This window comes from Saccoglossus kowalevskii, chromosome 7, assembly GCF_978046115.1.
Source record: "Saccoglossus kowalevskii chromosome 7, keSacKowa6.1, whole genome shotgun sequence".
NCBI classification, from domain to species: Eukaryota; Metazoa; Hemichordata; class Enteropneusta; family Harrimaniidae; genus Saccoglossus; species Saccoglossus kowalevskii.
In genome coordinates, this window is record NC_140647.1 from 20567443 (window position 1) to 20594842 (window position 27400).

The window sequence follows — 27400 nt, forward strand, 5'->3', positions numbered from 1 at the left end:
TAACCACTGTTTGGTAATTCCAACTGGTTTCATGGTGTAGCGGTTATCACATCTGCTTTACATGCAGAAGGCCCTGAGTTCGATTCTCAGTGAAACCAATTAATAACTTTTTGATTTATTATCGTAACAATTTTCACAATTTTATGCAACTTTGCCAATTCGTGTCTGCACAGTTTAGTTCAGGGTGTAGGGGTTATAACCACTGTACAGCAATTCCAACTGGTTTCATGGATTAGCGGTTATCATGTCTGCTTTACACGCAGAAGACCCAGAGTTCGATCCTCAGTGAAACCAATTAATTATTTTTGATTTATTCTTTTAACAATTTTCGTCATTTTGTGCCACTTTGTCTATTCATGTCTACACTGTTTGGTTCATGATTTAGGGCTTATAACCACTGTTTTGTAATTGCTACTGGTTTCATGGTGTAACGGATATCACATCTGGTATACACGCAGAAGTCCCTGAGTTTAATCCTCAGCGAAACCAATTAATAATTTTTGATTTATTCTCGTAACAATTCTCACAATTTTATCCAACTTTGCCAATTCGTGTCTGCACAGTTTAGTTCATGGTTTAGTGATTATAACCACTGTTTGTTAATTCCAACTGGTTTCATGGTGTAGCGGTTATCACGTCTGCTTTACACGCAGAAGGCCCTGAGTTCGATCCTCAGTGAAACCAATTAATAATTTTTGATTTATTCTTGTAAAAATTTTCACAATTTTATGCCACTTTGCCAATTCGTGTCTGCACAGTTTAGTTCAGGGTGTAGGGGTTATAACCACTGTTCAGTAATTCCAACTGGTTTCATGGTGCAGCGGTTATCATGTCTGCTTTACACGCAGAAGGCCCTGACTTCGATCCTCCGTGAAACCAATTAACAATTTTTGATTTATTCTCGCAACAATTTTCGTCATTTTGTGCCACTTTGACTATTCGTGTCTCCACTGCTTGGATTATGGTGTCGAGGTTATAACCACTGTTTTGTAATTCAAACTGGTTTCATGGTTTAGCGGTTATCACGTCTGCTTTACACGCAGAAGGCCCTGATTTCGATCCTCAGTGAAACCAATTAATAAATTTTTGATTTATTATAGTAACAATTTTCACAATTTTATGCAACTTTGCCAATTAGTGTCTGCACAGTGTAGTTCAGGGTGTAGGGGTTATAACCACTGTTCAGTAATTCCAACTGGTTTCATGGTGTAGCGGTTATCATGTCTGCTTTACACGCAGAAGGCCCTGAGTTCGATCCTTAGTGAAACCAATTAATGATTTTTGATTTATTCTTTTAACAATTCTCGTCATTTTGTGCTACTTTGTCTATTCATGTCTACACTGTTTGGTTCATGATTTAGGGGTTATAACTACTGTTTGGTAATTCCACCTGGTTTCATGGTGTAGCGGTTATCACGTCTGCTTTATACGCAGAAGGCCCTCAGTGAAACCAATTAATAACTTTTTGATTTATTCTCGTAACAATTTGCAAAATTTTATGCCACTTTGCCAATTCGTGTCTGCACAGTTTAGTTCAGGGTGTAGGGGTGATAACCACTGTTTTGTAATTACAACTGGTTTCATGGTGTAGCGGTTATCACGTCTGCTTTACACGCAGAAGGCCCTGAGTTCGATCCTCAGTGAAACCAATTAACAATTTTTGATTTATTCTCACAACAATTTTCGTCATTTTGTGCCACTTTGTCTATTCATGTCTACACGGTATGGTTCATGGTTTAGAGGTTATAACCACTGTTTGGTAATTCCAACTGGTTTCATGGTGTAGCGGTTATCACGTCTGCTTTACACGCAGAAGGCCCTGAGTTCGATCCTCAGTGAAACCAATTAATACACTTTTGATTTATTATCGTAACAATTTTCACAATTTTATGCAACTTTGCCAATTCTTGTCTGCACAGTGTAGTTCAGGGTGTAGGGGTTATAACCACTGTTCAGTAATTCCAACTGGTTTCATGGTGTAGCGGTTATCATATCTGCTTTACACGCTGAAGGCCCTGACTTCGATCCTCCGTGAAACCAATTAACAATTTTTGATTTATTCTCGCAACAATTTTCGTCATTTTGTGCCACTTTGTCTATTCGTGTCTCCACTGCTTGGCTTATGGTGTCGAGGTTAAACCACTGTTTGGTAATTCCACCTGGTTTCATGGTGTAGCGGTTATCCCGTCTGCTTTACACGCAGAAAGCCCTGAGTTCGATCCTCAGTGAAACCAATTAGTAACTTTTTGATTTATTCTCGTAGCAATTTGCAAAATGTTATGCCACTATGCCAATTCGTGTCTGCACAGTTCAGTTCAGGGTGTAGGGGTTATAACCACTGTTTTGTAATTCCAACTGGTTTCATGGTTTAGCGGTTATCATGTCTGCTTTACACGCAGAAGACCCTGAGTTCGATCCTCAGTGAAACCAATTAATTATTTTTGATTTATTCTTTTAACAATTTTCGTCATTTTGTGCCACTTTGTCTATTCATGTCTACACTGTTTGGTTCATGATTTAGGGCTTATAACCACTGTTTTGTAATTCCTACTGGTTTCATGGTGTAGCGGATATCACATCTGGTATACAAGCAGAAGTCCCTGAGTTTAATCCTCAGCGAAACCAATTAATAATTTTTGATTTATTCTCGTAACAATTTTCACAATTTTATCCAACTTTGCCAATTCGTGTCTGCACAGTTTAGTTCAGGGTGTAGGGGTTACAACCACTTTTTGGTAATTCAAAGTTGTTTCATGGTGTAGCGGTTATCACGTCTGCTTTACACGCAGAAGGCCCTGAGTTCGATCCTCAGTGAAACCAATTAATAGCTTTTTGATTCATTCTCGTAACGATTTGCAAAATTTTATGCCACTTTGCCACTTCGTGTCTGCACAGTTTAGTTCAGGGTGTAGGGGTTATAACCACTGTTTTGTAATTACAATTGGTTTCATGGTGTAGCGGTTATCACGTCTGCTTTACACGCAGAAGGCCCTGAGTTCGATCCTCAGTGAAACCAATTAATACATTTTTGATTTATTATCGTAACAATTTTCACAATTTTCTGCAACTTTGCCAATTCTTGTCTGCACAGTGTAGTTCAGGGTGTAGGGGTTATAACCACTGTTCAGTAATTTCAACTGGTTTCATGGTGTAGCAGTTATCATGTCTGCTTTACACGCTGAAGGCCCTGACTTCGATCCTCAGTCAAACCAATTAATAATTTTTGATTTATTCTCATAACAATTTTCGTCCTTTTGTGCCACTTTGTCTATTCATGTCTACACTGTTTGGTTCATGGTTAAGAGGTTATAACCACTGTTTGGTAATTCCATCTGGTTTCATGGTGTAGCGGATATCACATCTGCTTTACACGCAGAAGGCCTTGAGTTCGATTCTCAGTGAAACCAATTAATAATTTTTGATTTATTCTCGTACAAATTTTCAAAATTTTAGGGTGTAGGGGTTATAACCACTATTTTGTAATTCCAACTGGTTTCGTGGTGCAGCGGTTATCACGTCTGCTTTACATGCAGAAGGCCCTGACTTCGATCCTCTGTGAAACCAATTAACAATTTTTGATTTATTCTCACAAAAATTTTCGTCATTTTGTGCCACTTTGTCTATTCATGTCTCCACTGCTTGGCTTATGGTGTAGAGGTTATAACCACTGTTTGGCAATTCCACCTGGTTTCATGGTGTAGCGGTTATCACGTCTGCTTTACACGCAGAAGGCCCTGAGTTTGATCCTCAGTGAAACCAATTAATAGCTTTTTGATTCATTCTCGTAACGATTTGCAAAATTTTATGCCACTTTGCCACTTCGTGTCTGCACAGTTTAGTTCAGGGTGTAGGGGTTATAACCACTGTTTTGTAATTACAATTGGTTTCATGGTGTAGCGGTTATCACGTCTGCTTTACACGCAGAAGGCCCTGAGTTCGATCCTCAGTGAAACCAATTAATACATTTTTGATTTATTATCGTAACAATTTTCACAATTTTCTGCAACTTTGCCAATTCTTGTCTGCACAGTGTAGTTCAGGGTGTAGGGGTTATAACCACTGTTCAGTAATTTCAACTGGTTTCATGGTGTAGCAGTTATCATGTCTGCTTTACACGCTGAAGGCCCTGACTTCGATCCTCAGTCAAACCAATTAATAATTTTTGATTTATTCTCATAACAATTTTCGTCCTTTTGTGCCACTTTGTCTATTCATGTCTACACTGTTTGGTTCATGGTTAAGAGGTTATAACCACTGTTTGGTAATTCCATCTGGTTTCATGGTGTAGCGGATATCACATCTGCTTTACACGCAGAAGGCCTTGAGTTCGATTCTCAGTGAAACCAATTAATAATTTTTGATTTATTCTCGTACAAATTTTCAAAATTTTAGGGTGTAGGGGTTATAACCACTATTTTGTAATTCCAACTGGTTTCGTGGTGCAGCGGTTATCACGTCTGCTTTACACGCAGAAGGCCCTGACTTCGATCCTCTGTGAAACCAATTAACAATTTTTGATTTATTCTCACAAAAATTTTCGTCATTTTGTGCCACTTTGTCTATTCATGTCTCCACTGCTTGGCTTATGGTGTAGAGGTTATAACCACTGTTTGGCAATTCCACCTGGTTTCATGGTGTAGCGGTTATCACGTCTGCTTTACACGCAGAAGGCCCTGAGTTTGATCCTCAGTGAAACCAATTAATAGCTTTTTGATTCATTCTCGTAACGATTTGCAAAATTTTATGCCACTTTGCCACTTCGTGTCTGCACAGTTTAGTTCAGGGTGTAGGGGTTATAACCACTGTTTTGTAATTACAATTGGTTTCATGGTGTAGCGGTTATCACGTCTGCTTTACACGCAGAAGGCCCTGAGTTCGATCCTCAGTGAAACCAATTAATACATTTTTGATTTATTATCGTAACAATTTTCACAATTTTCTGCAACTTTGCCAATTCTTGTCTGCACAGTGTAGTTCAGGGTGTAGGGGTTATAACCACTGTTCAGTAATTTCAACTGGTTTCATGGTGTAGCAGTTATCATGTCTGCTTTACACGCTGAAGGCCCTGACTTCGATCCTCAGTCAAACCAATTAATAATTTTTGATTTATTCTCATAACAATTTTCGTCCTTTTGTGCCACTTTGTCTATTCATGTCTACACTGTTTGGTTCATGGTTAAGAGGTTATAACCACTGTTTGGTAATTCCATCTGGTTTCATGGTGTAGCGGATATCACATCTGCTTTACACGCAGAAGGCCTTGAGTTCGATTCTCAGTGAAACCAATTAATAATTTTTGATTTATTCTCGTACAAATTTTCAAAATTTTAGGGTGTAGGGGTTATAACCACTATTTTGTAATTCCAACTGGTTTCGTGGTGCAGCGGTTATCACGTCTGCTTTACACGCAGAAGGCCCTGACTTCGATCCTCTGTGAAACCAATTAACAATTTTTGATTTATTCTCACAAAAATTTTCGTCATTTTGTGCCACTTTGTCTATTCATGTCTCCACTGCTTGGCTTATGGTGTAGAGGTTATAACCACTGTTTGGCAATTCCACCTGGTTTCATGGTGTAGCGGTTATCACGTCTGCTTTACACGCAGAAGGCCCTGAGTTTGATCCTCAGTGAAATCAATTAATAGCTTTTTGATTTATTCTCGTAACAATTTGCAAAATTTTATGCCACTTTGCCACTTCGTGTCTGCACAGTTTAGTTCAGGGTGTACTGGTTATAACCACTGTATTGTAATTACAACTGGTTTCATGGTGTAGCGGTTCTCACGTCTGCTTTACACGCAGAAGGCCCTGAGTTCGATCCTCAGTGAAACCAATTAATAAATTTTTGATTTATTATCGTAACAATTTTCACAATTTTATGCAACTTTGCCAATTCTTGTCTGCACAGTGTAGTTCAGGGTGTAGGGGTTATAACCACTGTTCAGTAATTCCCACTGGTTTCATGGTGTAGCGGTTATCATGTCTGCTTTACACGCTGAAGGCCCTGACTTCGATCCTCCGTGAAACCAATTAACAATTTTTGATTTATTCTCGCAAAAATTTTCGTCATTTTGTGCCACTTTGTCTATTCGTGTCTCCACTGCTTGGCTTATGGTGTCGATGTTAAACCACTGTTTGGTAATTCCACCTGGTTTCATGGTGTAGCGGTTATCACGTCTGCTTTACACGCAGAAGGCCCAGAGTTCGATCCTCAGTGAAACCAATTAGTAACTTTTTGATTTATTCTCGTAGCAATTTGCAAAATTTTATGCCACTTTGCCAATTCGTGTCTGCACAGTTTAGTTCAGGGTGTAGGGGTTATAACCACTGTTTTATAATTCCAACTGCTTTCATGGTTTAGCGGTTATCATGACTGCTTTACACGCAGAAGCCCTGAGTTCGATCCTCAGTGAAACCAATTAGTTATTTTTGATTTTTTCTTTTAAAAATTTTCGTCATTTTGTGCCACTTTGTCTATTCATGTCTACACTGTTTGGTTCATGATTTAGGGCTTATAACCATTGTTTTGTAATTCCTACTGGTTTCATGGTGTAGCGGATATCACATCTGGTATACACGCAGAAGTCCCTGAGTTTAATCCTCAGCGAAACCAATTAATAATTTTTGATTTATTCTCGTAACAATTTTCACAATTTTATCCAACTTTGCCAATTCGTGTCTGCACAGTTTAGTTCAGGGTGTAGGGGTTACAACCACTTTTTGGTAATTCTAAGTGGTTTCATGGTGTAGCGGTTATCACGTCTGTTTTACACGCAGAAGGCCCTGAGTTCGATCCTCAGTGAAACCAATTAATAGCTTTTTGATTTATTCTCGTAACAATTTGCAAAATTTTATGCCACTTTGCCACTTCGTGTCTGCACAGTTTAGTTCAGGGTGTAGGGGTTATAACCACTGTTTTGTAATTACAACTGGTTTCATGGTGTAGCGGTTATCACGTCTGCTTTACACGCAGATGGCCCCGAGTTCGATCCTCAGTGAAACCAATTAATAAATTTTTGATTTATTATCGTAACAATTTTCACAATTTTATGCAACTTTGCCAATTCTTGTCTGCACAGTGTAGTTCAGGGTGTAGGGGTTATAACCACTGTTCAGTAATTCCAACTGGTTTCATGGTGTAGCGGTTATCATGTCTGCTTTACACGCTGAAGGCCCTGACTTCGATCCTCAGTCAAACCAATTAATAATTTTTGATTTATTCTCATAACAATTTTCGTCCTTTTGTGCCACTTTGTCTATTCATGTCTACACTGTTTGGTTCATGGTTTAGAGGTTATAACCACTGTTTGGTAATTCCATCTGGTTTCATGGTGTAGCGGTTATCATGTCTGCTTTACATGCTGAAGGCCCTGACTTCGATCCTCAGTCAAACCAATTAATAATTTTTGATTTATTCTCGTAACAATTTTCACAATTTTATCCAACTTTGCCAATTCTTGTCTGCACAGTTTCGTTCAGGGTGTAGGGGTTACAACCACTTTTTGGTAATTCTAAGTGGTTTCATGGTGTAGCGGTTATTACGTCTGCTTTACACGAAGAAGGCCCTGAGTTTGATCCTCAGTGAAACCAATTAATAGCTTTTTGATTTATTCTCGTAACAATTTGCAAAATGTTATGCCACTTTGCCACTTCGTGTCTGCACAGTTTAGTTCAGGGTGTAGGGGTTATAACCACTGTTTTGTAATTACAACTGGTTTCATGGTGTAGCGGTTATCACGTCTGCTTTACACGCAGAAGGCCCTGAGTTCGATCCTCAGTGAAACCATTTAATAGCTTTTTGATTTATTCTCGTAACAATTTGCAAAATGTTATGCCACTTTGCCACTTCGTGTCTGCACAGTTTAGTTCAGGGTGTAGGGGTTATAACCACTGTTTTGTAATTACAACTGGTTTCATGGTGTAGCGGTTATCACGTCTGCTTTACACGCAGAAGGCCCTGAGTTCGATCCTCAGTGAAACCAATTAATAAATTTTTGATTTATTATCGTAACAATTTTCACAATTTTATGCAACTTTGCCAATTCTTGTCTGCACAGTGTAGTTCAGGGTGTAGGGGTTATAACCACTGTTCAGTAATTTCAACTGGTTTCATGGTGTAGCAGTTATCATGTCTGCTTTACACGCTGAAGGCCCTGACTTCGATCCTCAGTCAAACCAATTAATAATTTTTGATTTATTCTCATAACAATTTTCGTCCTTTTGTGCCACTTTGTCTATTCATGTCTACACTGTTTGGTTCATGGTTTAGAGGTTATAACCACTGTTTGGTAATTTCATCTGGTTTCATGGTGTAGCGGTTATCACATCTGCTTTACACGCAGAAGGCCCTGAGTTCGATCCTCAGTGAAACCAATTATTATCTTTTTGATTTATTCTTTTAACAATTTTCGTCATTTTGTGCCACATTGTCTATTCATGTCTACACTGTTTGGTTCATGATTTAGGGCTTATAACCACTGTTTTGTAATTCCTACTGGTTTCATGGTGTAGCGGATATCACATCTGGTATACACGCAGAAGTCCCTGAGTTTAATCCTCAGTGAAACCAATTAATAATTTTTGATTTATTCTCGTAACAATTTTCACAATTTTATCCAACTTTGCCAATTCGTGTCTGCACAGTTTAGTTCAGGGTGTAGCGGTTACAACCACTTTTTGGTAATTCTAAGTGGTTTCATGGTGTAGCGGTTATTACGTCTGCTTTACACGAAGAAGGCCCTGAGTTCGATCCTCAGTGAAACCAATTAATAAATTTTGATTTATTCTCGCAACAATTTGCAAAATTTTATGCCACTTTGATTATTCGTGTCTGCACAGTTTAGTTCAGGTTGTAGGGGTTCTAACCACTGTTTTGTAATTCGAACTGGTTTCATGGTGTAGCAGTTATCACGTCTGCTTTACACGCAGAAGGACCTGACTTCGATCCTCAGTGAAACCAATTAATAATTTTTGATTTATTCTCGTAACAATTTTCGTACTTTTGTGCCACTTTGTCTATTCGTGTCTACACTGTTTGGTTCATGGTTTAGTGGTTATAACCACTGTTTGTTAATTCCAACTGGTTTCATGGTGTAGCGGTTATCGCGTCTGCTTTACACGCAGAAGGCCCTGAGTTCGATCCTCAGTGAAACCAATTAATAATTTTTGATTTATTCTCGTACAAATTTTCAAAATTTTATACCACTTTGCCAATTCGTGTCTGCACAGTTTAGTTCAGGGTGTAGGGGTTATAACCACTATTTTGTAATTCCAACTGGTTTCGTGGTGCAGCGGTTATCACGTCTGCTTTACACGCAGAAGGCCCTGACTTCGATCCTCTGTGAAACCAATTAACAATTTTTGATTTATTCTCACAACAATTTTCGTCATTTTGTGCCACTTTGTCTATTCATGTCTCCACTGCTTGGCTTATGGTGTAGAGGTTATAACCACTGTTTGGTAATTCCACCTGGTTTCATGGTGTAGCGGTTATCACGTCTGCTTTACACGCAGAAGGCCCTGAGTTTGATCCTCAGTGAAACCAATTAATAGCTTTTTGATTTATTCTCGTAACAATTTGCAAAATGTTATGCCACTTTGCCACTTCGTGTCTGCACAGTTTAGTTCAGGGTGTAGGGGTTATAACCACTGTTTTGTAATTACAACTGGTTTCATGGTGTAGCGGTTATCACGTCTGCTTTACACGCAGAAGGCCCTGAGTTCGATCCTCAGTGAAACCAATTAATAATTTTTGATTTATTCTCGTAACAATTTTCACAATTTTATCCAACTTTGCCAATTCGTGTCTGCACAGTTTAGTTCAGGGTGTAGCGGTTACAACCACTTTTTGGTAATTCTAAGTGGTTTCATGGTGTAGCGGTTATTACGTCTGCTTTACACGAAGAAGGCCCTGAGTTCGATCCTCAGTGAAACCAATTATTATCTTTTTGATTTATTCTTTTAACAATTTTCGTCATTTTGTGCCACATTGTCTATTCATGTCTACACTGTTTGGTTCATGATTTAGGGCTTATAACCACTGTTTTGTAATTCCTACTGGTTTCATGGTGTAGCGGATATCACATCTGGTATACACGCAGAAGTCCCTGAGTTTAATCCTCAGTGAAACCAATTAATAATTTTTGATTTATTCTCGTAACAATTTTCACAATTTTATCCAACTTTGCCAATTCGTGTCTGCACAGTTTAGTTCAGGGTGTAGCGGTTACAACCACTTTTTGGTAATTCTAAGTGGTTTCATGGTGTAGCAGTTATTACGTCTGCTTTACACGAAGAAGGCCCTGAGTTCGATCCTCAGTGAAACCAATTAATAAATTTTGATTTATTCTCGCAACAATTTGCAAAATTTTATGCCACTTTGATTATTCGTGTCTGCACAGTTTAGTTCAGGTTGTAGGGGTTCTAACCACTGTTTTGTAATTCCAACTGGTTTCATGGTGTAGCAGTTATCACGTCTGCTTTACACGCTGAAGGCCATGACTTCGATCCTCCGTGAAACCAATTAACAATTTTTGATTTATTCTCATAACAATTTTCGTCCTTTTGTGCCACTTTGTCTATTCATGTCTACACTGTTTGGTTCATGGTGTCGAGGTTAAACCACTGTTTGGTAATTCCATCTGGTTTCATGGTGTAGCGGTTATCACATCTGCTTTACACGCAGAAAGCCCTGAGTTCGATCCTCAGTGAAACCAATTAATATCTTTTTGATTTATTCTTTCAACAATTTTCGTCATTTTGTGCCACATTGTCTATTCATGTCTACACTGTTTGGTTCATGATTTAGGGCTTATAACCACTGTTTTGTAATTCCTACTGGTTTCATGGTGTAGCGGATATCACATCTGGTATACACGCAGAAGTCCCTGAGTTTAATCCTCAGTGAAACCAATTAATAATTTTTGATTTATTCTCATAACAATTTTCACAATTTTATCCAACTTTGCCAATTCGTGTCTGCACAGTTTAGTTCAGGGTGTAGCGGTTACAACCACTTTTTGGTAATTCTAAGTGGTTTCATGGTGTAGCGGTTATTACGTCTGCTTTACACGAAGAAGGCCCTGAGTTCGATCCTCAATGAAACCAATTAATAGCTTTTTGATTTATTCTCGTAACAATTTGCAAAATGTTATGCCACTTTGCCACTTCGTGTCTGCACAGTTTAGTTCAGGGTGTACTGGTTATAACCACTGTTTTGTAATTACAACTGGTTTCATGGTGTAGCGGTTATCACGTCTGCTTTACACGCAGAAGGCCCTGAGTTCGATCCTCAGTGAAACCAATTAATAAATTTTTGATTTATTATCGTAACAATTTTCACAATTTTATGCAACTTTGCCAATTCTTGTCTGCACAGTGTAGTTCAGGGTGTAGGGGTTATAACCACTGTTTTGTAATTCCAACTGGTTTCATGGTGTAGCGGTTATCATGTCTGCTTTACACGCTGAAGGCCCTGACTTCGATCCTCTGTGAAACCAATTAACAATTTTTGATTTATTCTCGCAAAAATTTTCGTCATTTTGTACCACTTTGTCTATTCGTGTCTCCACTGCTTGGCTTATGGTGTCGAGGTTAAACCACTGTTTGGTAATTCCACCTGGTTTTATGGTGTAGCGGTTATCACGTCTGCTTTACACGCAGAAGGCCCTGAGTTCGATCCTCAGTGAAACCAATTAATAAATTTTTGATTTATTATCGTAACAATTTTCACAATTTTATGCAACTTTGCCACTTCGTGTCTGCACAGTTTAGTTCAGGGTGTAGGGGTTATAACCACTGTTTTGTAATTCCAACTGGTTTCGTGGTGCAGCGGTTATCACGTCTGCTTTACACGCAGAAGGCCCTGACTTCGATCCTCCGTGAAACCAATTAACAATTTTTGATTTATTCTCGCAAAAATTTTCGTCATTTTGTGCCACTTTGTCTATTCGTGTCTCCACTGCTTGGCTTATGGTGTCGAGGTTAAACCACTGTTTGGTAATTCCACCTGGTTTCATGGTGTAGCGGTTATCACGTCTGCTTTACACGCAGAAGGCCCTGAGTTCGATCCTCAGTGAAACCAATTAATACCTTTTTGATTTATTCTCGTAACAATTTGCAAAATTTTATGCCACTTTGCCACTTCGTGTCTGCACAGTTTAGTTCAGGGTGTAGGGGTTATAACCACTGTTTGGTACTTACAACTGGTTTCATGGTGTAGCGGTTATCACGTCTGCTTTACACGCAGAATGCCCTGAGTTCGATCCTCAGTGAAACCAATTAATAAATTTTTGATTTATTATCGTAACAATTTTCACAATTTTATGCAACTTTGCCAATTCTTGTCTGCACAGTGTAGTTCAGGGTGTAGGGGTTATAACCACTGTTCAGTAATTCCAACTGGTTTCATGGTGTGGCGGTTATCATGTCTGCTTTACACGCTGAAGGCCCTGACTTCGATCCTCAGTCAAACCAACTAATAATTTTTGATTTATTCTCGTAACAATTTTCACAATTTTATCCAACTTTGCCAATTCTTGTCTGCACAGTTTCGTTCAGGGTGTAGGGGTTACAACCACTTTTTGGTAATTCTAAGTGGTTTCATGGTGTAGCGGTTATTACGTCTGCTTTACACGAAGAAGGCCCTGAGTTTGATCCTCAGTGAAACCAATTAATAGCTTTTTGATTTATTCTCGTAACAATTTGCAAAATGTTATGCCACTTTGCCACTTCGTGTCTGCACAGTTTAGTTCAGGGTGTACTGGTTATAACCACTGTTTTGTAATTACAACTGGTTTCATGGTGTAGCGGTTATCACGTCTGCTTTACACGCAGAAGGCCCTGACTTCGATCCTCAGTGAAACCAATTAATAAATTTTTGATTTATTATCGTAACAATTTTCACAATTTTATGCAACTTTGCCAATTCTTGTCTGCACAGTGTAGTTCAGGGTTTAGGGGTTATAACCACTGTTCAGTAATTCCAACTGGTTTCATGGTGTAGCGGTTATCATGTCTGCTTTACACGCTGAAGGCCCTGACTTCGATCCTCTGTGAAACCAATTAACAATTTTTGATTTATTCTCGCAAAAATTTTCGTCATTTTGTGCCACTTTGTCTATTCGTGTCTCCACTGCTTGGCTTATGGTGTCGAGGTTAAACCACTGTTTGGTAATTCCACCTGGTTTTATGGTGTAGCGGTTATCACGTCTGCTTTACACGCAGAAGGCCCTGAGTTCGATCCTCAGTGAAACCATTTAATAGCTTTTTGATTTATTCTCGTAACAATTTGCAAAATTTTATGCCACTTTGCCACTTCGTGTCTGCACAGTTTAGTTCAGGGTGTAGGGGTTATAACCACTGTTTCGTAATTATAACTGGTTTCATGGTGTAGCGGTTATCACGTCTGCTTTACACGCAGAAGGCCCTGAGTTCGATCCTCAGTGAAACCAATTATTAAATTTTTGATTTATTATCGTAACAATTTTCACAATTTTATGCAACTTTGCCAATTCTTGTCTGCACAGTGTAGTTCAGGGTGTAGGGGTTATAACCACTGTTCAGTAATTCCAACTGGTTTCATGGTGTAGCGGATATCACATCTGGTATACACGCAGAAGTCCCTGAGTTTAATCCTCAGTGAAACCAATTAATAATTTTTGATTTATTCTCGTAACAATTTTCACAATTTTATCCAACTTTGCCAATTCGTGTCTGCACAGTTTAGTTCAGGGTGTAGCGGTTACAACCACTTTTTGGTAATTCTAAGTGGTTTCATAGTGTAGCGGTTATTACGTCTGCTTTACTCGAAGAAGGCCCTGAGTTCGATCCTCAGTGAAACCAATTAATAAATTTTGATTTATTCTCTCAACAATTTGCAAAATTTTATGCCACTTTGATTATTCGTGTCTGCACAGTTTAGTTCAGGTTGTAGGGGTTCTAACCACTGTTTTGTAATTCCAACTGGTTTCATGGTGTAGCAGTTATCACGTCTGCTTTACACACAGAAGGACCTGACTTCGATCCTCAGTGAAACCAATTAATAATTTTTGATTTATTCTCGTAACAATTTTCGTACTTTTGTGCCACTTTGTCTATTCGTGTCTACACTGTTTGGTTCATGGTTTAGTGGTTATAACCACTGTTTTGTAATTCCACCTGGTTTCATGGTTTAGCGGTTATCATGTCTGCTTTACACGCAGAAGGCCTGAGTTCGATCCTCAGTGAAACCAATTAATTATTTTTGATTTTTTCTTTTAAAAATTTTCGTCATTTTGTGCCACTTTGTCTATTCATGTCTACACTGTTTGGTTCATGATTTAGGGCTTATAACCACTGTTTTGTAATTCCTACTGGTTTCATGGTGTAGCGGATATCACATCTGGTATACACGCAGAAGTCCCTGAGTTTAATCTTCAGCGAAACCAATTAATAATTTTTGATTTATTCTCGTAACAATTTTCACAATTTTATCCAACTTTGCCAATTCGTGTCTGCACAGTTTAGTTCAGGGTGTAGGGGTTACAACCACTTTTTGGCAATTCTAAGTGGTTTCATGGTGTAGCGGTTATCACGTCTGCTTTACACGCAGAAGGCCCTGAGTTCGATCCTCAGTGAAACCAATTAATAGCTTTTTGATTTATTCTCGTAACAATTTGCAAAATTTTATGCCACTTTGCCACTTCGTGTCTGCACAGTTAGTTCAGGGTGTAGGGGTTATAACCACTGTTTTGTAATTACAACTGGTTTCATGGTGTAGCGGTTATCACGTCTGCTTTACACGCAGAAGGCCCTGAGTTCGATCCTCAGTGAAACCAATTAATACATTTTTGATTTATTATCGTAACAATTTTCACAACTTTATGCAACTTTGCCAATTCTTGTCTGCACAATGTAGTTCAGGGTGTAGGGGTTATAAGCACTGTTCAGTAATTCCAACTGGTTTCATGGTGTAGCTGTTATCATGTCTGCTTTACACGCTGAAGGCCCTGACTTCGATCCTCAGTCAAACCAATTAATAATTTTTGATTTATTCTCATAACAATTTTCGTCCTTTTGTGCCACTTTGTCTATTCGTGTCTACACTGTTTGTTTCATGATTTAGTGATTATAACCACTGTTTGTTAATATCAACTGGTTTCATGGTGTAGCGGTTATCACGTCTGCTTTACACGCAGAAGGCCCTGAGTTCGATCCTCAGTGAAACCAATTAATAGCTTTTTGATTTATTCTCGTAACAATTTGCAAAATTTTATGCCACTTTGCCACTTCGTGTCTGCACAGTTTAGTTCAGGGTGTAGGGGTTATAACCACTGTTTTGTAATTACAACTGCTTTCATGGTGTAGCGGTTATCACGTCTGCTTTACACGCAGATGGCCCTGAGTTCTATACTCAGTGAAACCAATTAATAAATTTTTGATTTATTATCGTAACAATTTTCACAATTTTATGCAACTTTGCCAATTCTTGTCTGCACAGTGTAGTTCAGGGTGTAGGGGTTATAACCACTGTTCAGTAATTCCAACTGGTTTCATGGTGTAGCGGTTATCATGTCTGCTTTACACGCTGAAGGCTCTGACTTCGATCCTCAGTCAAACAAATTAATAATTTTTGATTTTTTCTCATAACAATTTTCGTCCTTTTGTGCCACTTTGTCTATTCATGTCTACACTGTTTGGTTCATGGTTTAGAGGTTATAACCACTGTTTGGTAATTCCAACTGGTTTCATGGTGTAGCGGTTATCACATCTGCTTTACACGCAGAAGACCCTGAGTTCGATCCTCAGTGAAACCAATTAATAAATTTTTGATTTATTATCGTAACAATTTTCACAATTTTATGCAACTTTGCCAATTCGTGTCTGCACAGTTTAGTTCAGGGTGTAGGGGTTATAACCACTGTACAGTAATTGCATCTGGCTTCATGGTGTAGCGGTTATCATGTCTGCTTTACACGCAGAAGGCCCTGAGTTCGATCCTCAGTGAAACCAATTAATTATTTTTGATTTATTCTTTTAACAATTTTCGTCATTTTGTGCCACTTTTTCTATTCATGTCTACACTGTTTGGTTCATGATTTAGGGCTTATAACCACTGTTTTGTAATTTCTACTGGTTTCATGGTGTAGCAGTTATCACGTCTGCTTTACACGCAAAAGGACCTGACTTCGATCCTCAGTGAAACCAATTAATAATTTTTGATTTATTCTCGAAACAATTTTCCTCCTTATGTGCCACTTTGTCTATTCGTGTCTACACTGTTTGTTTCATGGTTTAGTGATTATAACTACTGTTTGTTAATTTCAACTGGTTTCATGGTGTAGCGGTTATCACGTCTCCTTTACACGCAGAAGGCCCTGAGTTCGATCCTCAGTGAAACCAATTAATAATTTTTGATTTATTCTCGTAAAAATTTTCACAATTTTATGCCACTTTGCCAATTCGTGTCTGCACAGTTTAGTTCAGGGTGTAGGGGTTATAACCACTGTTTTGTAATTCCAACTGGTTTCATGGTGCAGCGGTTATCATGTCTGCTTTACACGCAGAAGGCCCTGACTTCGATCCTCCGTGAAACCAATTAACAATTTTTGATTTATTCTCGCAACAATTTTCGTCATTTTGTGCCACTTTGTCTATTCGTGTCTCCACTGCTTGGCTTATGGTGTCGAGGTTATAACCACTGATTGGTAATTCCACCTGGTTTCATGGTGTAGCGGTTATCATGTCTGCTTTACACGCAGAAGGCCCTGAGTTCGATCCTCAGTGAAACCAATTAATAATTTTTGATTTATTCTCGTAGCAATTTGCAAAATTTTATGCCACTTTGCCAATTCGTGTCTGCACAGTTTAGTTCAGGGTGTAGGGGTTATAACCACTGTTTGGTAATTCAAACTGGTTTCATGGTTTAGCGGTTATCACGTCTGCTTTACACGCAGAAGGCCCTGAGTTCGATCCTCAGTGAAACCAATTAATAAATTTTTGATTTATTATCGTAACAATTTTCACAATTTTATGCAACTTTGCCAATTCGTGTCTGCACTGTGTAGTTCAGGGTGTAGGGGTTATAACCACTGTTCAGTAATTCCAACTGGTTTCATGGTGTAGCGGTTATCATGTCTGCTTTACACGCAGAAGGCCCTGAATTCGATCCTCAGTCAAACCAATTAATTATTTTTGATTTATTCTTTTAACAATTCTCGTCATTTTGTGCTACTTTGTCTATTCATGTCTACACTGTTTGGTTCATGATTTAGGGGTTATAACCACTGTTTGGTAATTCCACCTGGTTTCATGGTGTAGCGGTTATCACGTCTGCTTTACACGCAGAAGGCCCTCAGTGAAACCAATTAATAACTTTTTGATTTATTCTCGTAACAATTTGCAAAATTTTATGCCACTTTGCCAATTCGTGTCTGCACAGTTTAGTTCATGGTGTAGGGGTTATAACCACTGTTTTGTAATTACAACTGGTTTCATGGTGTAGCCGTTATCATGTCTGCTTTACACGCAGAAGGCCCTGAGTTCGATCCTCAGTGAAACCAATTAATAAATTTTTGATTTATTATCGTAACAATTTTATGCAACTTTGCCAATTCGTGTCTGCACAGTGTAGTTCAGGGTGTAGGGGTTATAACCACTGTTCAGTAATTCCAACTGGTTTCATGGTGTAGCGGTTATCATGTCTGCTTTACACGCAGAAGGCCCTGAATTCGATCCTCAGTCAAACCAATTAATAATTTTTGATTTATTCTCATAACAATTTTCGTCCTTTTGTGCCACTTTGTCTATTCATGTCTACACTGTTTGGTTCATGGTTTAGAGGTTATAACCACTGCTTGGTAATTCCAACTAGTTTCATGGTGTAGCGGTTATCACGTCTGCTTTACATGCAGAAGGCCCTGAGTTCGATCCTCAGTGAAATCAATTAATAACTTTTTGATTTATTCTTGTAACAATTTGCAAACTTTTATGCCACTTTGCCAATTCGTGTCTGCACAATTTAGTTCAGGGTGTAGGGGTTATAACCACTGTTCAGCATTTCCAACTGGTTTCATGGTGTAGCGGTTATCATGTCTGCTTTACACGCAGAAGGCCCTGAATTCGATCCTCAGTGAAACCAAATAATGATTTTTGATTTATTCTTTTAACAATTTTCGTTATTTTGTGCTACTTTGTCTATTCATGTCTACACTGTTTGGTTCATGATTTAGGGGTTATAACCACTGTTTTGTAATTCCTACTGGTTTCATGGTGTAGCGGATATCACATCTGGTATACACGCAGAAGGCCCTGAGTTTGATCCTCAGTGAAACCAATTAAAAATTTTTGATTTATTCTCACAACAATTTTCGTCATTTAGTGCCACTTTGTCTATTCATGTCTCCACTGCTTGGCTTATGGTGTAGAGGTTATAACCACTGTTTGGTAATTCCACCTGGTTTCATGGTGTAGCGGTTATCACGTCTGCTTTACACGCAGAAGTCCCTGAGTTCGATCCTCAGTGAAACCAATTAATAGCTTTTTGATTTATTCTCGTAACAATTTGCAAAATGTTATGCCACTTTGCCACTTCGTGTCTGCACAGTTTAGTTCAGGGTGTAGGGGTTATAACCACTGTTTTGTAATTACAACTGGTTTCATCGTGTAGCGGTTATCACGTCTGCTTTACACGCAGAAGGCCCTGAGTTCGATCCTCAGTGAAACCAATTAATAAATTTTTGATTTATTATCGTTACAATTTTCACAATTTTATGCAACTTTGCCAATTCTTGTCTGCACAGTGTAGTTCAGGGTGTAGGGGTTATAACCACTGTTCAGTAATTCCAACTGGTTTCATGGTGTAGCGGTTATCATGTCTGCTTTACACGCTGAAGGCCCTCACTTCGATCCTCAGTCAAACCAATTAATAATTTTTGATTTATTCTCATAACAATTTTCGTCCTTTTGTGCCACTTTGTCTATTCATGTCTACACTGTTTGGTTCATGGTTTAGAGGTTATAACCACTGGATTGGTAATTCAATCTGGTTTCATGGTGTAGCGGTTATCACATCTGCTTTACACGCAGAAGGCCCTGAGATCGATCCTCAGTGAAACCAATTAATATCTTTTTGATTTATTCTTTTAACAATTTTCGTCATTTTGTGCCACTTTGTCTATTCATGTCTACACTGTATGGTTCATGATTTAGGGCTTATAACCACTGTTTTGTAATTCCTACTGGTTTCATGGTGTAGCGGATATCACATCTGGTATACACGCAGAAGTCCCTGAGTTTAATCCTCAGCGAAACCAATTAATAATTTTTGATTTATTCTCGTAACAATTTTCACAATTTTATGCCACTTTGATAATTCGTGTCTGCACAGTTTAGTTCAGGGTGTAGGGGTTATAACCACTGTTTCGTAATTCCAACTGGTTTCATGGTTTAGCGGTTATCACGTCTGCTTTACACGCAGAAGGCCCTGAGTTCGATCCTCAGTGAAACCAATTAATAATTTTTGATTTATTCTCGTAAAAAGTTTCACAATTTTATGCCACTTTGCCAATTCGAGACTGCACAGTTTAGTTCAGGGTGTAGGGGTTATAACCACTGTTTTGTAATTCCAACTGGTTTCATGGTACAGCGGTTATCATGTCTGCTTTACACGCAGAAGGCACTGACTTCGATCCTCCGTGAAACCAATTAACAATTTTTGATTTATTCTCGCGACAATTTTCGTCATTTTGTGCCACTTTGTCTATTCGTGTCTCCACTGCTTGGCTTATGGTGTAGAGGTTATAACCACTGTTTGGTATTTCCACCTGGTTTCATGGTGTAGCGGTTATCACGTCTGCTTTACACGCAGAAGGCCCTGAGTTCGATCCTCAGTGAAACCATTTAATTATTTTTGATTTATTCTTTGAACAATTTTCGTCATTTTGTGCCACTTTGTCTATTCATGTCTACACTGTTTGGTTCATGATTTAGGGCTTATAACCACTGTTTTGTAATTCCTACTGGTTTCATGGTGTAGCGGATATTACATCTGGTATACACGCAGAAGTCCCTGAGTTTAATCCTCAGCGAAACCAATTAATAATTTTTGATTTATTCTTGTAACAATTTTCACAATTTTATCCAACTTTGCCAATTCGTGTCTGCACAGTTTAGTTCAGGGTGTAGGGGTTACAACCACTTTTTGGTAATTCTAAGTGGTTTCATGGTGTAGCGGTTATTTCGTCTGCTTTACACGAAGAAGGCCCTGAGTTCGATCCTCAGTGAAACCAATTAATAAATTTTGAATTATTCTCGCAACAACTTGCAAAATTTTATGCCACTTTGATAATTCGTGTCTGCACAGTTTAGTTCAGGTTGTAGGGGTTCTAACCACTGTTTTGTAATTCCAACTGGTTTCATGGTGTAGCAGTTATCACGTCTGCTTTACACGCAGAAGGACCTGACTTCGATCCTCAGTGAAACCAATTAATAATTTTTGATTTATTCTCGTAACAATTTTCGTCCTTTTGTGCCACTTTGTCTATTCGTGTCTACACTGTTTGGTTCATGGTTTAGTGGTTATAACCACTGTTTGTTAATTCCAACTGGTTTCATGGTGTAGCGGTTATCACGTTTGCTTTACACGCAGAATGCCCTGAGTTCGATCCTCAGTGAAACCAATTAATAATTGTTGATTTATTCTCGTAACAATTTGCAAAATTTTATGCCACTGTGCCACTTCGTGTCTGCACAGTTTAGTTCAGGGTGTAGGGGTTATAACCACTGTTTTGTAATTACAACAGGTTTCATGGTGTTGCGGTTATCACGTCTGCTTTACACGCAGAATGCCCTGAGTTCGATACTCAGTGAAACCAATTAATAAATTTTTGATTTATTATCGTAACAATTTTCACAATTTTATGCAACTTTGCCAATTCGTGTCTGCACTGTTTGGTTCATGGTTTAGCGGTTATAACCACTGTTTAGTAATTCCAACTGCTTTCATGGTGTAGCGGTTATCACGTCTGCTTTACACGCAGAAGGCCCTGAGTTCGATCCTCAGTGAAACCAATTAATAGATTTTTGATTTATTCTCTAACAATTTGCAAAATTTTATGCCACCTTGCCACTTCGTGTCTGCACAGTTTAGTTCTGGGTGTAGGGGTTATAACCACTGTTTTGTAATTACAACTGGTTTCATGGTGTAGCGGTTATCACGTCTGCTTTACACGCAGGATGCCCTAAGTTCGATACTCAGTGAAACCAATTAATAAATTTTTGATTTATTCTCGTAACAATTCTCACAATTTTATCCAACTTTGCCAATTCGTGTCCAATATCTTCGGGGGGAATTAACCTTCCAGACGTTCAGCATTTCGGTTAAAATAAAGAAATATTTGAAATCCGAATATAACCATACATTTAAATATTTAATGACCTATAAAATAAACAAATACTGCAACCTCAATTCACCAATTTACTTTCATTTTATGCCGAAATGCTTCACGCCTGGAATAAAATTTCCCAGCAAATAGATGCCAGCCCAAATTCCCTTATAGACATATACTACCAGCCAATCTTTCACAACAAACTTATTTTAAATGATGATAACCAACTATTTTTTGAGAATTTTGTTAATGCTGGTGTTATTAGGGAGAGGGACATATTATACGAGGTAGTCCCCGTTTTTTTAACCAACTGGATTCTGTGAACTCTTGATAGGCGGCTCAACTCTCAATGAAAGTCAATCTCCGGACAAAATATTAAAACAATACCATACCATACCATAATTGATGATAATTTTTGATTTATTCTCGTAAAAATTTTCACAATTTTATGCAAATTTGCCAATTCGTATCTGTACAGTTTAGTTCAGGGTGTAGGGGTTATAACCACTGTTTCATAATTGAAACTGGTTTCATGGTGTAGCGGTTATAACGCCTGCTTTACACGAATAAGGTTCTGAGTTTGATCGTCAGTGAAACCAATTAATAACTTTCGATTTATTCTCATAACATTTTTCGTCATTTTATGCCACTTTGTCCATTCATGTCTCCACTGTTTGGTTAAATGGCATCCAATTCTGATGAATGGAATTTTTCAGCTCCTGCAATCCGGTGTAATCCAGCGTGTAGCTCTGCATTCACTTCGGATTTTTAGCTCTCCTGCTTCCTTTATTAACGAAAATTCTTTCTGTACTACTATTGTGGTAATCTGCCCTCGTTTCCGCGACTATCCAGCCTAAACAGAAGATCTGATATATCAGAGATTGGGATTCAGAATTGGAAAGTGGAATACCCACAATCCGAGGATTTCGTTTGATTGCAGTGTTGAGGGGGTCAATCGAAATAACGTAGAGCAGATAGAGGGCAGCCTTGACGGACACCGCGAGTAGGAAAAAAAGAATCGGACAAGAAGCCGTTGCATTTCACTTTGCTTTCGATATTACAATATAGTATAGAAATCCATCTGATAAAATTTGGTCCAAAATTGAAATATTTCAAGGTACTCTGCAAATAAGAGTGATCCACTCTATCAAAAGCCTTCATTTGGTCGAATTTTACGATGACTCCGGGATTGTTTATTTTGGTGGTGTAAGATACTACGTCCTGCAGACAGAAAATGTGGTCAACAATATCACGCCCAGGCACACAGCAGGTTTGATCGTCGAATATTATTGAACCGATTACATTGCTTAGTCTTGAGGCCATTAGTTTTGATATTATTTTGTAGTCAGTATTTAGCAACGAAATTGGTCGCCAGTTGCGAATGAATCTTTGATCTGAGTTCTTTTTTGGAATTAAGGTAATGATACCAGTACGAAGGCTTGGGGGAATTTCGCCAGAATCAAAAATAATGCCTACAATATCATTGAAGTCATGTGCTATTTCATCCCAAAAGTATTTGTACCAGTTCACTGTAAGACCATCGGAACCCGGGGATTTATTGTTGACCATGGCCAGTAACGTTTTTTGGAGCTCAGTAACCGTTGGATTATTTTCAAGGGACTGTTTATCATCCTCGCTGAGTATCGAGGTGGTGTTGTTTTGCAGGTAAGAATTTGCTGGGTTATTTGGCTCCTTTGTATACAATTTCGAATAAAATTTGCGAATCTCGCTCATAATTGAATCTGTTGTGTTAAGAGTTTCGTCGCACTCACTAATTAGAGTTTTTATTGTTTTGTTTTCCTGTTTAATTTTCTCTAATGTTAGAAAGTATTCAGTATTTTTCTCCCCTTCTTCAATGAATTGTGATTTACTGCGTATTGCAGCACCTTCGGTTTTTGATCTAATGATTTTGTCCAATTCATCATTAAGATTGAGCAGATATGATGTGTTGTAGGCTGGGTAGTTGGCAGCCTTGACATTCTCGTATTTATTTATTTTTTCCAGATTTCTTTAAAATTTTCGTGTGGCATTAGCTTTCTGGCTGCCAAAGTGGGTCGTTATACGTTTTATTTCGTGTTTTCAAAAGTTCCCACTAGGCAAGTTTATTTTCAGAATACACAGGATATGTACGACTTATTGTAAGATGTTCAGAAATTAATTTTCTAAGAGAGAGTTGTTAAAATGCCAAACAGCACGACCACGTTTAACACTGGACATATCAAATTTGTATATTATGCAGTCATGATCGCTATACGGAAATTTTGAGATAGAACTATGAGTGCATAGGTGTAAACTATTTGCGGATATAAAACAGTTGTCTATACGACTTTTAAGTAATTTATTATCGACCGAACGCCGCCAAGTATTCTCTCGTGACCGCGGGTGATGGGTACGCCGAATATCGATTAGGTTGTTACTGGCGATTAGGTCTTTCAACTGTTGTCTTGAATGATCTTTATGAACTTGAGTGTATGAGCGTTCAAGATTCGTATCGATCACACAGTTAAAATCACCAATGACAGTATTAGTGAAGTCACGTTCGAACAAATGTTGTATGTGGTGGTAGAATTGACGGCGTTCGGTGACATTATTAGGACTATAAATATTTATAACATTTATAAATAAATCATCTATTTCGATAATTACTTTAGGTAATCGCCCACTTAAAAGAAAACTTGATTTAGAGGGCGCCTTCTGGTAGAACACATGGAATTGCAGATGCTCCGAGCTATATTTTAAGATTTTACTCGTTCAAGCGTATAGATATATCTACCTCATCATGAAATGCCACGATTGTAATGCCAGAAAGGGTGTAAAGTTGTGCCAAGGCGACCTGATGCTGTGCTCAAGTTGTAATGTTAAATGGTCAACATCAACCGAAAGTGAAAGTGAAAGTGACAAGATGGCGACGTCCATGTTCATTGGTATGCCACCGGCTGACCAACTACATGCCATGCTACTGAAGATCGGAAATGACTTAATGGAGGTGAAAAAAAAGCAAGCGGACTTGGTCAGCTCATTTGATTTTTTTAATGAGAAATATGAAGCTCTGTCCGCTCGTCTGGACCAGGTGTTTCAATGTAACAAAGAACTCAAACAAGTAAACAAAGACTTGATTCAACGAGTGATAGCGCTGGAAAGAGAAGTTACAGATCTTAATCAGTATCAACGGAGAATTAACCTGAAAATTAGTGGCGTGCCTGTGAGTGAAAATGAAGATACAACAGCCATCGTATTGTCAGTATTTAAGAAAGTCAATCCAGGGATACAGGCAAGTGATATCGACATTGCCCATCGTCTTTCTACAAGAGAAAACAGTGAAAATGAACACACCAAACCACGACCAATTATCGTTAAGTTTACCACACGAAGTTCTAGAAATTCTATTTACGAAAATAGAAAGAATTTGAAAGACATTACAGCGAGGAATTTCGGATTTAACAGCACCGGGAGAATCTTTATTAATGAAAATTTAGTATTAGCAACACGTCAACCGTCAACTTCTGTTTAAGGTAATTGTTGCAAGAAAGAGAGCTGGGTATAGATTTTTATGGACAAATAATGGAAAGATTTATATTAAGAAGAATGTTAATTCAAGAGGTATGCTTATCTCGGGTGAACATGATATACCCCGCATTGTTTAATACATCTAAATTGTGGGAGTGAAATAGCAATGTGAATTAATTTCTATTTTCATGACAGTCTTAGACTCATCTTCATTACATAAATTTCAATGTAATAGTTACTCTGTACAAGACTTCAATACACAATTTCCAAACTCTCCACCAGGTGCATTGTCCATTTTACAGATGAATATTCGATTATTAAACAAAAATATTGACCAACTAAAATTATTATGTGAAAATACACTATCTCCAAAATTCCATGTCATCGCTTTATCAGAAACCTGGCAAATCAATTATTCATCTTATTTTAATATCCAAAATTATACTCTTGTCAATAAATGTCGTACTGGTGCACTTGGGGAGGAGTGGCAGCATATATCCACAATTCGGTTGATTACCGTGTATTGAACTCTAACATTATTCCCCAATCTGAAACCTTGTGGCTAGAATTACACTTGAACTCTAGTTATTTTAACATAGGCATTATATATAGGAAACCAGGAACGAATGTGGATGACTTCAGTACTGGCCTAGAAAACCAACTCATGAATATAAATGTTACTAAATCAAAGTGTATCTTAATTGGTGATTTTAATATTGATTATAATAATCAATCAGCTACAGTAAATCAGAATTACATCAATTCTATGGCCAGTATCAATTACAAACAACTAATCAATAAACCCACACGTTCAACAAATAGCTCATCAACAATAATTGACCACATATATTCAAACTTCTATGATTGTTTTGTGCACTGTGGCACTATTTTGACAGATATAACAGACCATTTTCCCATTTTTGCATTCATTGAAAATCTTGACAAAATGTACCAAAAGCAGAGTGTATATTATACTCGAGACTTTTCCCGGTATAATATTGAAAATTATTATGTGCCACAAGGTGTGTCAACTGGTCTGATGTCCTAAACAGCTTGGATGTAAATAATGCGTATAATACTTTTTCGTCTACTTTTAGCACTATTTGTGACAAAGTGGCCCCCTTAGTCAAGATGAAAAAAAGATCAAAACTACCCAAGAAGCCATGGATAACGAGGGGCATTACAAAATCAATCAGACAAAAAAAATAACTATTCGAGAAAGTGATTAAGAGTAATTACAATCAAAATCGCCTGTCTGCTTACAAAACCTACAGAAATATTTTAACAACTATTATTAGAAAATCTAAAAAAAAATATTACTCCAATTTAATTAATCTAAATAAAAACAACCCGACTAAACTCTGGAAAACGATAAATGATTTAACAAGAAGGGCCAAAGGAAATCATGGTAGACTGCCTAAACTACTTACCATAGACAACCCGCTTTCTCAAACCATGAATATTCATGACCCAATAAAAATAACTAACTATTTTAATAGATTTTTTGCTAATATTGGGGAGGAACTTGCTATGAATATTAACACATCTGCCGATCCCTTGGACTACTTCACAACTACCAATTTGAAATCCTTCTTTCTCCAACCAGTTACCATCCATGAAATAGAATCTGATCTAAAATTATTAGACCCGCGTAAATATTGTGGCCATGACTATAATTATTCCCGTCTTCTAAGAGATGCTGCCCCTTTCATTAAAATACCTCTTTGTCACATTATAAATCAATCCTTTATGTCTGGTATGTTCCCCGACCAACTAAAAATAGCCAAAATTACTCCTATTTTTAAAAAAGGTTCACCCTATTTGCCTGGTAATTACAGACCCATCTCAATCTTACCCGTTATCAGTAAAATTATTGAAAAAATTCTGCACAAACAATTATCTTCCTTTCTTAACAAATTTAATATTATCAATAAGCGCCAATATGAATTTCGCAGAAAATACAGTACCAAGCTTGCGTTAATAGAACTTTTCTATGAATTAATTAATGAAATTGATGATGGTAATATCGTGATGGGGGTATTCCTGGATTTTACTAAGGCCTTCGACACGATAAATCACAACATTCTTCTTTCCAAATTAAGTTCCTATGGTATTCGTGGAAAACCATTAATGTGGCTTGAAAACTATTTATTGAATCGAAAACAGTTTGTTTAAGCTGATGGCCATACCTCCTCCACTCTCCCAATTAATTATGGTGTGCCACAAGGTTCCATCCTTGGACCGTTACTTTTTCTAGTTTATATAAACGATATTCCTGCATCATCAACTTACTTCCAAATTAAATTATTTGCTGATGACTCAAATCTTTTTCATTCATTTTCCAGCAACAGTATACCCAGCGCTGAAGTTGATTTACATTTTGATATGGTTAACACATGGTGCAACACTAATAAACTTACAATTAATACCAACAAAACTAATTACACGTTGTTTTCCACCTCTAAGAAACAGCTGGTAAACAAACAAAACATACATTTAAACAATGCAGTTCTCCAGGAAGTCGATAC

The 27400-nt window shown here is 37.8% G+C and overlaps 39 non-coding genes across 39 annotated transcripts; all 39 read left to right on the plus strand.

The window, feature by feature from the left end:
* Positions 1-25: 25 nt before the first annotated feature.
* Positions 26-98, plus strand: TRNAV-UAC (transfer RNA valine (anticodon UAC)). The gene has a single exon. It is a non-coding gene; the product is annotated as a tRNA-Val (tRNA).
* Positions 99-611: 513 nt separating this feature from the next.
* TRNAV-UAC (transfer RNA valine (anticodon UAC)) lies at positions 612-684 on the plus strand. The gene has a single exon. It is a non-coding gene; the product is annotated as a tRNA-Val (tRNA).
* Positions 685-1576: 892 nt separating this feature from the next.
* On the plus strand, positions 1577-1649 carry TRNAV-UAC (transfer RNA valine (anticodon UAC)). The gene has a single exon. It is a non-coding gene; the product is annotated as a tRNA-Val (tRNA).
* Positions 1650-1771: 122 nt separating this feature from the next.
* On the plus strand, positions 1772-1844 carry TRNAV-UAC (transfer RNA valine (anticodon UAC)). Its single transcript has one exon. It is a non-coding gene; the product is annotated as a tRNA-Val (tRNA).
* Positions 1845-2943: 1099 nt separating this feature from the next.
* Positions 2944-3016, plus strand: TRNAV-UAC (transfer RNA valine (anticodon UAC)). The gene has a single exon. It is a non-coding gene; the product is annotated as a tRNA-Val (tRNA).
* Positions 3017-3686: 670 nt separating this feature from the next.
* Positions 3687-3759, plus strand: TRNAV-UAC (transfer RNA valine (anticodon UAC)). The gene has a single exon. It is a non-coding gene; the product is annotated as a tRNA-Val (tRNA).
* A 123-nt stretch (positions 3760-3882) lies between these two features.
* Positions 3883-3955, plus strand: TRNAV-UAC (transfer RNA valine (anticodon UAC)). The gene has a single exon. It is a non-coding gene; the product is annotated as a tRNA-Val (tRNA).
* A 670-nt stretch (positions 3956-4625) lies between these two features.
* Positions 4626-4698, plus strand: TRNAV-UAC (transfer RNA valine (anticodon UAC)). Its single transcript has one exon. It is a non-coding gene; the product is annotated as a tRNA-Val (tRNA).
* Positions 4699-4821: 123 nt separating this feature from the next.
* On the plus strand, positions 4822-4894 carry TRNAV-UAC (transfer RNA valine (anticodon UAC)). Its single transcript has one exon. It is a non-coding gene; the product is annotated as a tRNA-Val (tRNA).
* A 670-nt stretch (positions 4895-5564) lies between these two features.
* On the plus strand, positions 5565-5637 carry TRNAV-UAC (transfer RNA valine (anticodon UAC)). Its single transcript has one exon. It is a non-coding gene; the product is annotated as a tRNA-Val (tRNA).
* Positions 5638-5760: 123 nt separating this feature from the next.
* On the plus strand, positions 5761-5833 carry TRNAV-UAC (transfer RNA valine (anticodon UAC)). The gene has a single exon. It is a non-coding gene; the product is annotated as a tRNA-Val (tRNA).
* A 902-nt stretch (positions 5834-6735) lies between these two features.
* Positions 6736-6808, plus strand: TRNAV-UAC (transfer RNA valine (anticodon UAC)). Its single transcript has one exon. It is a non-coding gene; the product is annotated as a tRNA-Val (tRNA).
* Positions 6809-6931: 123 nt separating this feature from the next.
* Positions 6932-7004, plus strand: TRNAV-UAC (transfer RNA valine (anticodon UAC)). Its single transcript has one exon. It is a non-coding gene; the product is annotated as a tRNA-Val (tRNA).
* A 709-nt stretch (positions 7005-7713) lies between these two features.
* Positions 7714-7786, plus strand: TRNAV-UAC (transfer RNA valine (anticodon UAC)). Its single transcript has one exon. It is a non-coding gene; the product is annotated as a tRNA-Val (tRNA).
* A 123-nt stretch (positions 7787-7909) lies between these two features.
* Positions 7910-7982, plus strand: TRNAV-UAC (transfer RNA valine (anticodon UAC)). Its single transcript has one exon. It is a non-coding gene; the product is annotated as a tRNA-Val (tRNA).
* A 318-nt stretch (positions 7983-8300) lies between these two features.
* TRNAV-UAC (transfer RNA valine (anticodon UAC)) lies at positions 8301-8373 on the plus strand. Its single transcript has one exon. It is a non-coding gene; the product is annotated as a tRNA-Val (tRNA).
* A 708-nt stretch (positions 8374-9081) lies between these two features.
* Positions 9082-9154, plus strand: TRNAV-UAC (transfer RNA valine (anticodon UAC)). The gene has a single exon. It is a non-coding gene; the product is annotated as a tRNA-Val (tRNA).
* Positions 9155-9471: 317 nt separating this feature from the next.
* TRNAV-UAC (transfer RNA valine (anticodon UAC)) lies at positions 9472-9544 on the plus strand. The gene has a single exon. It is a non-coding gene; the product is annotated as a tRNA-Val (tRNA).
* Positions 9545-9667: 123 nt separating this feature from the next.
* TRNAV-UAC (transfer RNA valine (anticodon UAC)) lies at positions 9668-9740 on the plus strand. The gene has a single exon. It is a non-coding gene; the product is annotated as a tRNA-Val (tRNA).
* Positions 9741-10642: 902 nt separating this feature from the next.
* On the plus strand, positions 10643-10715 carry TRNAV-UAC (transfer RNA valine (anticodon UAC)). Its single transcript has one exon. It is a non-coding gene; the product is annotated as a tRNA-Val (tRNA).
* A 514-nt stretch (positions 10716-11229) lies between these two features.
* TRNAV-UAC (transfer RNA valine (anticodon UAC)) lies at positions 11230-11302 on the plus strand. The gene has a single exon. It is a non-coding gene; the product is annotated as a tRNA-Val (tRNA).
* Positions 11303-11619: 317 nt separating this feature from the next.
* Positions 11620-11692, plus strand: TRNAV-UAC (transfer RNA valine (anticodon UAC)). Its single transcript has one exon. It is a non-coding gene; the product is annotated as a tRNA-Val (tRNA).
* Positions 11693-12009: 317 nt separating this feature from the next.
* On the plus strand, positions 12010-12082 carry TRNAV-UAC (transfer RNA valine (anticodon UAC)). The gene has a single exon. It is a non-coding gene; the product is annotated as a tRNA-Val (tRNA).
* Positions 12083-12205: 123 nt separating this feature from the next.
* Positions 12206-12278, plus strand: TRNAV-UAC (transfer RNA valine (anticodon UAC)). The gene has a single exon. It is a non-coding gene; the product is annotated as a tRNA-Val (tRNA).
* A 904-nt stretch (positions 12279-13182) lies between these two features.
* Positions 13183-13255, plus strand: TRNAV-UAC (transfer RNA valine (anticodon UAC)). Its single transcript has one exon. It is a non-coding gene; the product is annotated as a tRNA-Val (tRNA).
* Positions 13256-13378: 123 nt separating this feature from the next.
* Positions 13379-13451, plus strand: TRNAV-UAC (transfer RNA valine (anticodon UAC)). Its single transcript has one exon. It is a non-coding gene; the product is annotated as a tRNA-Val (tRNA).
* Positions 13452-14548: 1097 nt separating this feature from the next.
* On the plus strand, positions 14549-14621 carry TRNAV-UAC (transfer RNA valine (anticodon UAC)). The gene has a single exon. It is a non-coding gene; the product is annotated as a tRNA-Val (tRNA).
* Positions 14622-14743: 122 nt separating this feature from the next.
* TRNAV-UAC (transfer RNA valine (anticodon UAC)) lies at positions 14744-14816 on the plus strand. The gene has a single exon. It is a non-coding gene; the product is annotated as a tRNA-Val (tRNA).
* A 318-nt stretch (positions 14817-15134) lies between these two features.
* On the plus strand, positions 15135-15207 carry TRNAV-UAC (transfer RNA valine (anticodon UAC)). The gene has a single exon. It is a non-coding gene; the product is annotated as a tRNA-Val (tRNA).
* Positions 15208-15721: 514 nt separating this feature from the next.
* On the plus strand, positions 15722-15794 carry TRNAV-UAC (transfer RNA valine (anticodon UAC)). The gene has a single exon. It is a non-coding gene; the product is annotated as a tRNA-Val (tRNA).
* Positions 15795-15917: 123 nt separating this feature from the next.
* Positions 15918-15990, plus strand: TRNAV-UAC (transfer RNA valine (anticodon UAC)). Its single transcript has one exon. It is a non-coding gene; the product is annotated as a tRNA-Val (tRNA).
* Positions 15991-16697: 707 nt separating this feature from the next.
* On the plus strand, positions 16698-16770 carry TRNAV-UAC (transfer RNA valine (anticodon UAC)). Its single transcript has one exon. It is a non-coding gene; the product is annotated as a tRNA-Val (tRNA).
* A 1079-nt stretch (positions 16771-17849) lies between these two features.
* On the plus strand, positions 17850-17922 carry TRNAV-UAC (transfer RNA valine (anticodon UAC)). The gene has a single exon. It is a non-coding gene; the product is annotated as a tRNA-Val (tRNA).
* Positions 17923-18435: 513 nt separating this feature from the next.
* Positions 18436-18508, plus strand: TRNAV-UAC (transfer RNA valine (anticodon UAC)). The gene has a single exon. It is a non-coding gene; the product is annotated as a tRNA-Val (tRNA).
* Positions 18509-18631: 123 nt separating this feature from the next.
* TRNAV-UAC (transfer RNA valine (anticodon UAC)) lies at positions 18632-18704 on the plus strand. Its single transcript has one exon. It is a non-coding gene; the product is annotated as a tRNA-Val (tRNA).
* A 319-nt stretch (positions 18705-19023) lies between these two features.
* On the plus strand, positions 19024-19096 carry TRNAV-UAC (transfer RNA valine (anticodon UAC)). Its single transcript has one exon. It is a non-coding gene; the product is annotated as a tRNA-Val (tRNA).
* A 708-nt stretch (positions 19097-19804) lies between these two features.
* TRNAV-UAC (transfer RNA valine (anticodon UAC)) lies at positions 19805-19877 on the plus strand. Its single transcript has one exon. It is a non-coding gene; the product is annotated as a tRNA-Val (tRNA).
* Positions 19878-20584: 707 nt separating this feature from the next.
* On the plus strand, positions 20585-20657 carry TRNAV-UAC (transfer RNA valine (anticodon UAC)). Its single transcript has one exon. It is a non-coding gene; the product is annotated as a tRNA-Val (tRNA).
* Positions 20658-20975: 318 nt separating this feature from the next.
* Positions 20976-21048, plus strand: TRNAV-UAC (transfer RNA valine (anticodon UAC)). The gene has a single exon. It is a non-coding gene; the product is annotated as a tRNA-Val (tRNA).
* The last annotated feature ends 6352 nt before the right edge of the window (positions 21049-27400 follow it).